Consider the following 13,492-nt stretch of genomic DNA (forward strand, 5'->3'; position numbering starts at 1 on the left):
TGCCATATCAACATAAAAGCTCTCTGCAAACGGTAAGCAACAGAATGGAATACGGCCTATACACTTTGCTCAAATAGTTGTTCCACAGAACTATGTCCCTGGGATTCAAACCATTCTCCAACATAAACCACTTACACAAAGTATTGTAGGAGATTCTGCACTTTAATGCCCAACTCTCACATACCAGTCACAGACTGGACTGCTTTCCTGAGCACAACCTATGGTATTCCTCCAGCATAAGCTGTTACCTTGAATGTGCTGTTTCAACAAGATTAGTCTCTTTACCTTACTCTCTAATGCCTTTTCTTTCTCCAACGTGTCAGGGAAAAGTGATGTACAATTACCGGTTTGTGAAGTGAGTATGCACTGTTTCTCCAAAGAAATGACAAAAAGCATTCCTCCTTTACCTGCTTCTGATTATGACCAGCCTATGAGAAAATAATGAAGCCTATCATGATCAGTAATTTACTCTGAGAGGACTGAAAGTTAAAAATCACTTTAGGTCCTCTCTGAAAGTCCATTTCTGTTATATTTGTCTGCAAGGAGGCAGCAGTCTCTGCATGCCAAAGCACTATGCCATTTCTTCCTGACAAAGGCTCTGATGGGACTTGTGATTTCACCTCTCCTACAGGTTCTGTAGTAGAATCCATAGGGTACACTTCACACATGGAAAAGAACTGTGGCTGAAGTACCATTCCAGCCAGCACTGCTGCGGTTTGTGTTTTGAGAGTTAAGTGAGGATGGGATATTTCATCTGAAATTAAGAGTTTCAGTCTTACACCTTCTTTTTGCACCACATTGCTACCTGTAACAGTAGTCAAGGGTTCTGTACCACACTTTGCCTTCAAAGGTACATGTCACCTTTCCCTACAGGCAGCACATGGTGCTCCTCAGACAAAGTTCTTCAGGAGAAAATCTGGCAAACATACGGGTTAATTCTATGCAGTGACACAAGACAAAGACACTGGGGAAATGTAAAGGTCATGTTGACACTGTGTACTTTTTACTATTCTAAACTCAGACCCCAAAATGTTACACATAACTCTTCCTTTCATATAGGATTTCAGGAAGAGGGGAAAAGAGAGAATAATAATTATTCTGGTTAAATGAAGGTTCATGATATACACAAATGGCATGTGATGTGATGTCTTGGAAAGAGTCCTTTCGCTTTCTTCCGTCAATATATGACCTTAGTGCTAAAATGCACAGCATGCACACCTCAGCATTCTTAGGAGGACTGATTTTCCTGAAGGATAACACTGATATTTGATAGAGCAGTGCTCACTCATTAATCAAATATATGTTGACGTGTAGCAAAAAAACCACCCCCACCCCCCTCCTCAGAAAACAAAACAAAACACACCCTTCTCCCAGAGATTAGGACCCTCCTGGAGAGTCAAAGTGTTCTCAGTGTTCCCCTGGGGGTAGCACATAATCTATATGAATCACATAAAACAAAGAAGCATTTTGAATGCCTACAGAACTTTGATTAGAGGAAAATTCAAACTCACCATGCACTCCATAGTGCTAGCACTCTGCAATCTCCTCCACCAGCATCCCCTGCCCAGCACTGGCAGCTTTCCAATCACTTCTTAAAAGATCCCAGTTTGTTTTGAGGCATGTGTGTCAGTCTGCTACTGCGCACTTTCAGCACTTACTCAGGAACCTCTGTAGCCCCCAGGAAGAGGAAGGAACAGGAGGAAGGCTTGCTTACAGACTCATCAATGCAGAACAAGTTGTCATCGTGGTTTTCATTCCACTGTATTGACATTATATCACAAACCATAAAGTCATTGGAAGGTACCTGTCAATGGTGTGTATATATATATATATATATATATATATATATATATATATATGGTATATATGGGTATAAAGGGAGATTCATAGCATTAGCAGCATTGAATTACTAACTCCATATAGATATTTTAGCGTGATGGAAATAATTCAGTCAACAGAATGAATAAGGAAAAACAAGAACAAAACTCTGAGTATTCATCCCAAGCAGAGCCTTCAGGGGAATTTGCGCTTCTCTTGGATATGATTGGGGGAAAAAAAAAAAAAACACAACACCAAAAAGACCCAAAAAATGGATTTAGGATAAAAGGAGAGGGGAAAGGAGGAGATAACAGGAAAGATCTTGTTAAGAGCTACAGACTACCATGTAGAACAATTTAGGTAGGAAGGGGTTGTTGCAGGTCATCTGATTCACTGTCTCAAAGGGCTGACTTCAAAGTTGAATCAGGTTAACCTGTGGTCACATTCAGGAACAGGTTTAGTGTCTGCAAAGACGGAGATTCAGCTTCTTTAGCCTTCTCTTCCATCACCACCACCACAACACAGGTTGAGTCACCTGTTCTTTCCATGAAGTTAGGAGTGGAGGACAGCATTCATGGAATTGTTGTAAACTTGAAACTCTTAGAGGGTAGCCATTTTTAAAAATTCTAGCAGCAGAATGAACAAGTTTAGACTGAGAAAGCTCACAGAGGACAAACCTTCTATTTTTACATTTACCAGGAAACAAAACCCAAATTGCAACCTTAACGTGTTCAAAGAAAAGAGCACAAAAATTGTTTACTCAAATAAGATGTTCTTGTCCTAAAAAACATTGCTAAGTCTCCAGAGTTGCATAAACATTTGTTCAGAAGCAGAATTATTGTACCATGACCAAAGAAAGTAATTTTGTATGTTTAGAAGAGAATCCTTTAAATATGCAATCAGCAAAATGCTCTTTTCTTAAATAGGTTCCCTTGCAGTGGATAAATTTTCAAAGTTTGGATGGTATAAAAAACTGATTTTCAATGACAGCAGAGATCTTTCTTGTGTCTGCTTAGCTATTGACATTATTTATAGCTTCGTGCATGTGATAGAAACAGAGAAGACAACATGAATCTTTCTGCCTCTGCTGACAGGTCAACTAATCCATTACTAAGTCTCCTCCATTCTTATTCCACTTACCTGTAAACCAATACTGTCAGTGCTGAATTATATTTGATATTGAAACTACTGATGAATTGCAAAGGTTAAAATTAAAGTATGATTTATGTTGTGATCAGCAGCATAGTGTCAGAGCACCAAGTGATCTGTGCAAAATTGTAACCATAAATACACTTCAGGCTGCACTTTAGAACCTCTGCCAAATGACTCTACTCTTTTTTTTTTTTTTTTTTTTTTTGGTTGGTTGGTTTTGGTGTCATTTTCTGTCTCTCTTTCCCCTCCCTGATACTGCAGCAAAAGAAATACAAATAATTTGTTTATCAAGACCACAAGTTCCCTGGTTTGGATGGCTTTTTGAACAAAAGGATGTTACTCTATTTCACTCATCTGAAATACTACTACAGCCCCTGAAGAAAGCATTGAGAGGTACCACACCTACTAAGTTTCACATTTGACAGAGGCTACAGTTCATAAAATTCCTAGTATGATTCTCTACAGTTCAGCAGCGATGGACACTTCTACTAGTGTAAAAAATATTTGGCAAATGAAAGAATTATTTCCTCAAACTGGAATAAGAATTGTCCCTATCTGTAAGCCTCTGTTTCATATAGACAGCAGTTTTCCATATATGTTCAGCCAAAGTGGACAGTCCATTTTCTGCATGCATGATCTGTGCTTTGTAAGGAAGCTTTCCTAACATAACTTTCTGCTCCTCAGGAGAAGGTTAAAAATCCTGAATATTATCCTACTGATAGCTCCCATTTCTGTATCCTTTTGCACTTACCCACTTGCACTTGGAGTCAACAGTGCAGGTCCCAAAATACCACTGAAACAGGCTAATCCTGCAGGTCTGAACCTCCAGCTTCAAGGAGTAAAGGCTGATAAAATCTCTGGCCTCAGCAGATTTCCCACTCCATGGTGCATAAAAAAGTGAACTTCAAATGTCCACTTTTGTGTGTATCTATGCAGACATCTTTAGCCAGTTCCTCCACAGCACAAAATTAGAGAGCTATGTGGCCTTGGTGTGCAGACCAATTGTTGAACAGAAGAGTTGGAAAAAATGCAAATTATCAGTTTCCAGGAAGATCAAGTCCAGCCTTTTTATCCCTTTCCTTCCCAAAGACATACTAGTGAAAACCTGGGCAGAGAGCACAGACTTTGTGAGGAAACAAGGTAAAAGTCACTCATCTGTTATGCTGCATGACAAAAGCGCATCCAAAAGTTTCATTAGGAGGTCTTTGCAGAATTTGAATGACCTGAAGTCCCAGGCTGTATAATTCCTGGATATGCTGCTAAAGAACTCTTATAATAGTCTAATCCCTGTGATGCTGAAAGTCAGGATTTCCTGTAATGAAAAGCACAGAAGGTGCTATGTGTGGCACCAGGCACAACTGCATGTGACTAGGAGAGCAGAATTTCTAAAGCTCTGACTGAAATCCTAAAGAAACATCCTTCTGGATACCTGTTTTCACCTTGCTGAAACATGTGCTTGACCTTCCTGGTATAACACAGGACTTATCTAATGAAGAAGGAACCTCCACTGGAGAGTAACCCAAAGGGACAGACTTGTAGTGTGCTCCTGTTTCAATTGCTTGCATAGAGATTTTGTACATCTACAGCTCATCTAGGAAAGTGAGGAACAATGATGAATAAATTCAAAGTAAAGAATAAGCATTTGTTTCTCTTTTTAACCATTGCTAGCCTTGGAAAATGTTTGCTGTGCCCATTAATCCCTTCACTCTATATGCCAAGAATGTGTTACTTCATACACTATTCCTCACCCCTTCCTGTTAGAGAAGAAATCACTTTTTCCCATTAAAAATGCTACCTGGTCATCTTTTGAGGTGTAAAGGCCAGCTGATCTGCTGTTCTTGAGTTACCTGACTAAAGGGACTGGACAGTTCTTTGTTAGATACCAGAAGAACGGGGAGATAAGATAATGTATCTCTCTGTCTGTGCATCCCTCCCAGTTTAATTGCAGGAAAAAAAAATCACCTTACCTGGAAGATAAGTGGGCAGCAAAAAGAAAGTCTGTGCCACAGGATAAAATTCATTCACTCCGAGTAAAGTCCAGCTGAAAACATTTGTGTCTAGTTTACAGGTATTTGCAATTTTTTCATACAAACTGCAAATACATGGAAAAAAAATCAAAACACTTCCCAGGAGCTTCACCTGACCCTAGCCCTAATGAGAAGATGAAGTGACAGACATGTTTTGTGACAAGTTATGAAGAGGCCGAGTGGCTAAGTAACCCAGTAAGAGTTTGCAGATCCCTACTGGAGAAGTGCCTCAGCAGTTCTGGGACCATTACCATCCAGTTGCCATCTACACTGCCTGATAGGAGCTTGGCTATAAAGGGGCATTCAGATATTTCTTCTTTGCTGAGATAAACCTGGGAATCAGGAGATCTTCAGATCAACTATTAGAAAACACTTGGAGCACTTACAAAAACCATGGTAGGAAGAGCTTCTGTGTGATCCCCTCAATGAATGAAGCCAGATTTCAGAAGCAAGCCAGAAGCTGTTTTCCTACAATGCACTAAACTGCAGCTCAGAGTGTTTTATGAATATAATTCTAATGTATAGACTTATACATTTCTATCTAGAGACACACATACAGACACAATTAACTGACTGTAATTTTGACTGATCCCAACATGAACTATCCAAACAGGAAATGGCAGGACCTGAAAGACAGAAGGTAGAAAGGGCAGAAAATGATACATGGTTTTATAATTATAAATATTTTGCTACACTAAGAAGATCATTAAAATCTACAAATAGATTACTTGCACAAGTTGGAGGGTGTAGTGGTAGGAATTTTTTTTTTCAAATATGATGCAGAAGGCAATAATTTCCAGGACAGAAAAAAAAAAAACACTTAGTAGGCTTTTGTTCTTTTTTCCAGTGGTTTATTTATTTCAGTGCTTTATAAGTAAAGAGCATATTCCAGAAAAAAAAAAATGTTGTGAAACTGGGGGAGGGAGAGGGGAAAGAGAGGGAAATCTCTGCACAAAATGGTTGAAAACACACTGAATTGTTCAAATGCCCAAGCTGTTCCCAGTGAAATGGATCTTCTCCTTGGCAGCAACAGACGTTTTGTTGTGTGGTGGCAGATCAGAATGACAAATATATTTCCACGACACTGGAGCCAAACAAATCTTGTCATCCCTATTCAGGCTGAGCAGTACCTTATTTTGGTAAGCCTGCTTGCTGGAAGCAGTTCAAGAACATTTGACAAAGGATGGTGGCATGTCTACTTTCACGTGTTGAATGCCTCAACTGATTTCAGAAGAATGCTTGTGGAATAGCTCAGTGGTTATGGAAAATTGCCCAAGCAAAAGGTTTTCAGAGGACTTCTCTGAGGAGTGTGGGTATTTCCCAGGAGAGCACTCCAGCAGTTGTCACTGAACATCTTCGAGACTCCACTTGTATTAAGGAAACTGCACAGCATGAGCAAAGGGCTTGTTCAGTTCCATTCAACTTTCCTTCCAAGAGACTGAACATATTCTGTTCACTTCGCATCAGTGTTTCATTGTGGAGACCTGATTAATAATGATCATCCTGTCATGATAAAGAGGCTCTTGTAGGCGAAGAGGAAGATTGTATGCCCTCCTGGAAGTTACACCTTAATGCCTGATTTAGCAGGTGATTTCCTGTACATTTGCAGGAAATTTTGCAAGTTGTCATTTCCTTGTCACTTGTGGTTGGTCTTTGATTACAGGAGTTGTGAAAACAACAGCTGAAATAAAGGTACATGGAAAATAGCTTTCCCCAAATATTCATTTTTCAATGGAAATGCCTTCTCACTCCAACAAGTGTCATTGCATTACTGAACTTCCATTTCTCTTCTAAAAGGTGCACATCTGAGAGAGGGATTTCCAAGAGCACAGACACAGGATAAGCAATCTCTGTTCTCAGCCTGTGGGCAGGTAAAGTCATCACAGAGATTTCCTAGCCAAGAATGTGCAGACATTGGCTGCATCCATTCAGTTAAGCTTGTCCCCGAGATCAGATACAGTGGAGCCATCTCTGGCAGTATGGTCTTTCTACCAAAAAAGACAGAAGTTGAAAGTAAGAAAATAAGCCAAACTCCTCTGACTCAAACCTCCTTCAGGTTCAGGAGAAACTCATATATCTAAGCTCTATCTATAGGTTAGAATGAGAAGTACATACAATTAAGAAAAACAAGTAGAAGGACATTTTGTATGAAGGAAGAACTAATCAAAGCTTCCTTGCTTTTGTGGCTAGATTATTTTAGCTAGGAGATGAAACAGGACAACAGCATTGGCCATCCTTAGAGAGCAAGTCTACGGTGCATCAAAAATCATGGGAGTTCACAGGGAATAGAGGAGTGAATTCAGCCAACCCCTTGAATCGCACGAGTGCCCACGGTGTAACTCCAACATTATTTAGATGAGTGTCCTCATATGGGAGCTCAGTAAAAGGATGCCATCAAACAAAGGTAAACAATAGGTAGTGTCTTTTTCCTTAAGTTGCTTCTTTAACTGCATTGGTAGCAAATCATCATTCTACTTAAAATTCAATATTAAGAAAATTGTAATGGATTAGCTTTACTCTGAAATGAATTCCATAGTCATAGCCATGCCCAATTACGAAGTAATGGCAATTCTATTTTCACTCTGCCAAATGCAAATCACCTGATTTATCACGCCATTATATAGCAGCTTGTTTGCAAACTATAAGAAGGCAAAAAAAGAGGAAACCCAGAGTTACAACTACCTGTTTTTGCTTAAAATAGCACTGAGTTTAGGCACTCAATCCATATAAACTGTAACAAAGAAACTTAAGAAAGGAATCAGAACCATCTGCTCTGATATTCTAAGTGACTACTGTCTCTCTGTCTTCAGCCTTCCTAATAGCTTTTTAAACTGGTTGTTTTTCTGTCAAGTGCAAATCCAGACCTCAATTTCTCTTACATTTCAGGGACCCATTTAATAATTATAATGCAGAACTGAGACAATGTTAGATTCTGTTCACAATTCAAGATCACCTTGCTGGCATGACCTGTTTTGCTTTCCGGTAAAAGGATATCATATGTGGACGTATTAGGAATTCTTTGAGATGTCGGGGGGAAAAAGAGTGTAAAGCAGCTGCAGGTTTCTAAGTAAAGCTAAGTAAAGCATGGGTGTTTAGAGAGTCTCATCATCATGATCATCATCATCACCATGTCATTAAAAATGTTGTAGCCCAAATGTCATTCTTAGCACTTTCTAGCAATCCCATGGCACAGGTTTAACTGACTGGAGCTACATTAGAAAACAGAGCATCAACCAAATGGAGTCTGGCTGAATCAAAGATGTCTGCCAAAGCAAGGGGAGAAAAGCACAGAATGCTGCTTCCAGAGAATGCAGCCATACAATCGATTTAAATGGTTTGCAGCCAGCTGGAACTGCAGCATAGATAAGGCCTTGCCATGCTGAACCAGTTTGCACTCAACTGTTTCTAAAGCCTGCCAGCTATAAACCCTTCATGCAACACAGATTCCCGCTACTTGAAAGATCAGGAAAACTCCTTTGGCTGCAAAAAGCAAGAAACAGTCACTGCTACCAACCACCTGCCACAGCCATGATTCTACCCACAAAATGGAAAACAACCTCAGCACTCAGAAATCAAACCATTTGCCTGAATTCCCTTTTAGAAACAAACCCTTGCTCATGCTGTTTACCAAACACTTTGCCTGCCCCAAGCTTCAGCACTGGCTAATTGCTGTTGTGAATAATCTTTTTGACTTATAATTATGCAAGATGCACTCTAAGCTAACCTCTTCCAATGATAACATATAATAAACCTAAATAAGACCCTAGATTCTTGGCAGAAACTTCAGGGATTGATGTGATGCTATGAAAAATAAGCAGAAGGGCGATTAAAAGAAAGCTACAAGAACCACTTACTTGGTTATAAAGTTGGTCCTGTGTAACTCTGCTTGCTTCACCTTTTTTTCCCTAATGATTTCTGACAGAATCATAGAATGGCAGGGGCTGGAAGGAACCCGTGGAGATTATCGACCCCGACCCCTCGGCTAATGCAGGAAGTACACACAGTCAACTGAAAACACCTAATCCATGTTCCAGGACAACTTTAGGAGAGCCCAAAATTGGCATCTTTGAATCACAAACTGCACGGGATTCAAACATGGAGCATCTCTTCCTGGACCACTTCTGAAGGTGTTTGTGTTCAGCACATTTGCAAGACCTTTGTTTTAACACTGGAACATTTTTATCTTGTGAAACCTGAAAATATGAGACACAACAAAGAAATACAGCAGAGCTTTAAAAATGTGTAAGAAAGGATAACAGAAAACAGGAAAGCAATCTGAGCTGCACTAGTAATGCATTAGTACTAAGATAAAAAAAAAGGATAAAGGAAGTAAAATGGTGTGAATTGTATGCTACAGTTCAGCACAGAGCCTCAGCCCCTGCCTTTATCCTCGACAGCTTTCAAAAAATTACCTTCTAGTAAATGTACGTTTAAATAAATAAATAAATAAAGTATCCCTGCATTGATTTTCCTGAAATATCTGAGCACTAGCATGGGAACAGAGGTGATGTGACTCATCAGTGGGTACACTGACTGTCTGCTCTACACATCCTGAAGGGCTTATTGATGCCTGCTCCCTGCCCTCCCTCCTTCCTCAGATGTTTCAATTTTCTTTAAAAACTGACTGACCTTACTGGAGGTTTTAGGAGACAGGCAACCTTTGCACTGCCAGTATTTGCTCTCTGTATATAACGATTGTGATGGAGAGACAATTTTGTTTTAAAAGCACTGGGTTCATTATTATCTGCCAGAAGTATATGAAACATAGTGTCAGGAGACAAGCTGGTGAGATATACAACATGGATATGAGAACATTTCCCACAACGCTGTCTCTGTCTTATATCTCTGACAGTGATTGTCTGAATGAATTCTTCTTTCTCCATGGGGCCCTGCAGGCCAACGAGGTTATTTTTTTCATGGGTCAAAGGGGAGCATGGCTGGTGCATGCACACAGGCAGCTTTCTCTAAGTCACTCATTTTGGGAGTGGAGACTTTGTGATTGATACTTGAAGTGCACAACCATTTGTCTTACACTTGCAGACTATGTGTTCAAATGTTCCAAAATATTCTATGCGAAAGATATTTAGATTAAACTATGACTTGATTTAAGATACTCAAAACATGAGAATAATTTCAAATGAAGTAATACTCATTGATGTCAAAAAAAGAGAATACTCAGAGTATTAATTTTTTTCACAGAAACTGTCCTAGAGCAAATGGCATAATTAATAGCAATGGTTTTTCTAGACAACAAAGATTTTTCACAAGTGGGTGGCCTGGGGTCAGTGTTGTGTGGGATGATTATTTGCTTCTAACAACAATCAAGATGACAAGAAGTCATTGTGAATAAAACTAACTGGAGAAGTCTTTCAACCAATGCAAAAAGCATGTCAGAAGAACTGAATATGTATTTGCCAAAACCAGCATTTCAGTGAAGCAAGGAGAGAAGCTGAAGTTACTCCTTCCAGTGTATTCAGATAACTTTTGGAAGGGCTAACATCAGCCTTCTGTGTTTCTGATAATGTTCTTCCAAAGCTGCAAGGCATAACACACAAACCCAGCAGTCCTTAATAATTTACAGTGATGCTACTACAGAGATCATAGTCCATAACTTACAAGGCTTGGAACAATGTGCCCTAAGCACCCTAGGATCAAAAACTTTAGCTAGGTGTGCTAGCACTGCCTTATCTTAAATTAAAAACAGACAAAGAAAAGAATGAATTGTGAAACAGAGATGGCATCCAGCTAGTAACCACTGATGAAGTTAACAGAAGAAGTGAAGATAATTTGAGTTGTCTGAAAAAATTCTGGAAGATGTTTACCTCTCAAATCTGTAAAGATGGTAGCTTTGGAAGAAAATCTCCTAAATGAGTTCTGCAAATGTGGACAGCACCTGGCAACACTAACACACAAGTTGTAGATTAATATTTTAAACTCAATCTGGCAAAGAGTTCACGTGTGGAAATGATCTGCAGCAGCTAGCTATGTGCTACAGCACTGGTAGTGCCCAGACAACACATAGTTTTCGTGACATGAAAAGCAGAGATGTGAAGTGTGGCTCAGATTATGTGGATGCCAAGAGAAGCACTAAAATGACAGCCCCAGATACTCACTGGCCCGCCAGATATGCCCGAGCTGGGGCATCCTAAGGCAGTTCCCACATGAGTCTGAGTGATAACTCACATCAGAATAAACCCAAGAGCAGTATTTCTGGGGAAGAAACACCAAACCACACAGTGCTCTAAGACCATAAAGTGCATTCTAGAATTCAACTGCTCTTCTAGCTACACAGTCTCTGGCACTGCTGAATTGAGCATGGTGTGAACACGACCTTTTCGTAATATTGAAAGGAGTCCACAGGCAAGCACAGCTGTGCGAACCCATCAGAGAAGGCTGTTTGCAGTACAAATCCATGGGACTGGGGGAAATGCAAGCCTCTTAATAAAGAGTCATGCAAAGAGTATCAGTGGTCTTGTTTGGAGTAATCAGTGTTTTTTTGTTTGTTTGCTTGGTTTTGGTTTCTTTTTTTTTTGTCTAGAAATTTACCGATATTGGAAGGGAAAATACAGGAAATGTCATGCATGACACTTGTTCTCCTGCTTATCCATTAGCTACCATTTCCAATGTTAGCAATAAGGCAGCACATTTACTTCCTGCAAGGCATTAGCCACACTGTGGCTGCACTAACTGAGAGTGACTGACGGTACAACCACTGCATTAATACTTTACCATCAACAAGCTTTGATCCTCAGCAGAAGCAGTTCACCTCTCTGGGATGCTGCCAATTAATTCCAGCTGGATCCTTGCCTGTAGGCTAAAAACACCTAAGCACAAGTCTAATGCACTTCCAATGGTTCCCCTGACAGCATACCTACCAACAGAAGCCAGTTTTTAAACTAACTCATCTCCAGAGAGGAGAGTAGGCAGTATGCAGCCTTTTCCCTCTAGGCTATTTAGCCAGATATTTTTCTGGCATCCAAGATGGGTTTTCAGTCAGTCTGCGCTGAAACTACACACTGTCACTGTCATACCACTATGTACTTGCATTTTATTTAGAGCTGGTTGAATTATATATAGATGACTTGAAGTTCTGCTTCAGGACTGTGGGTACAGGCATAGACAAATCTGCTTGTGAGCTCCTGAATATTTGGCTGTGTCTATGTCCCAGCTTACTTGAAAAGCTTGGTGACCTACAGGGAAAACTGTGAAAACATCACATACAGTGAAAATGCCTTCTCCTCAGACTCACCCAGATTCTGTAACCTTCCTAGGGAGTGATTGTTGTAATTCACACTTAGCTATTAATTCACTGAAAACAGACTGGCAAGCAACACACTCTATTTATATTTAATCCACAAGCTCCTGAATGCTGGTATGTGCCAGCAAATCAAGTATAAATGTAAGGTAATATGTAATCTGTGAAAGCTAAGGAAAATTATCAAGTGACATACACTACCATGTGCAATAATTACATCAAGCACCTTTCCCTCCAGATGAGCAGAAATGAGCACACTGCACTGAATTTAAAAGGTCTAGCAATTCAACGGAGTCTCTGTTAATGAATCAGGAGGTTTATCTGAGGGGACATTGAAATAACCCAGATCAGCAGCCCCAAGTTCCTTTTATTCGTTACCTTCATTACCGTGTTTACAAACACTAAACACTGCTGCACTGCAGGTTAGCCATGAAAAAATCAGAGGCTGATGAATAGAGAAAATTAAGGGAAACCAGCCTGTATGGTTAACTGGAAGGTAAACCAAATTCCTCTAACCAACTTCCTTTATCGGAATGAGACTCAGAAATCCTGCACTGCTCTTGAATTGCATATCTTCATCCTAAACCTGGCGTCTAGTTGTGTGGCAGAATTCTTCAAAAGTTATTCATGTGCTATTTTTACAGCTTTTTATTAGTGGTTACAGAACTCAATTCTCTAGTGCTGAAGAGAGAAGCTAAAAAACATAACCCAGGCAACCTGAAGGCTCTCAAAAAGAGAACTAAAATAAGTGCAATATGCACTTCAAAAATTCACACATCGATGGAAGAGTGTGGTGATGGAGCTCAGAAGACAAGAGATGGGATGGTGCATGTTTTGTACATGCCAGCAGAGCTCAGCAATGGCCTGCATTTAACAAAATCACTGCCCACAGTAACATCTGAGATTTGCGGCTCCTACAGCAATTATTGTTATAGGCTGAGTGCTGCTGATTGCAGAGTCTGCAGCTGACAAGGTGGCCAGCAGGGCCAGGAGGTGAACATCCCCCTGTGCTCAGCACTGGGGAGGCCACACCTTGAGTGCTGTGTTCAGCTATGGGCCCTCACTCCAGGAAGGCCATTGAGGGGCTGGAGCCTGTCCAGAGAAGGGCAACGAGGCTGGGGAAGGGCCTGGAGCCCCTGGGCTAGAGGAGGGTCTGAGGCAGCTGGGGGTGTTCAGGCTGGAGAAGAGGTGGCTGAGGGAGACCTCATTGCTCTCTCCAGCTCCCTGCAGGGAGGTTGGA

The sequence above is a fragment of the Indicator indicator genome, chromosome 13, assembly GCF_027791375.1.
Source record: "Indicator indicator isolate 239-I01 chromosome 13, UM_Iind_1.1, whole genome shotgun sequence".
Lineage (NCBI taxonomy): Eukaryota > Metazoa > Chordata > Aves > Piciformes > Indicatoridae > Indicator > Indicator indicator.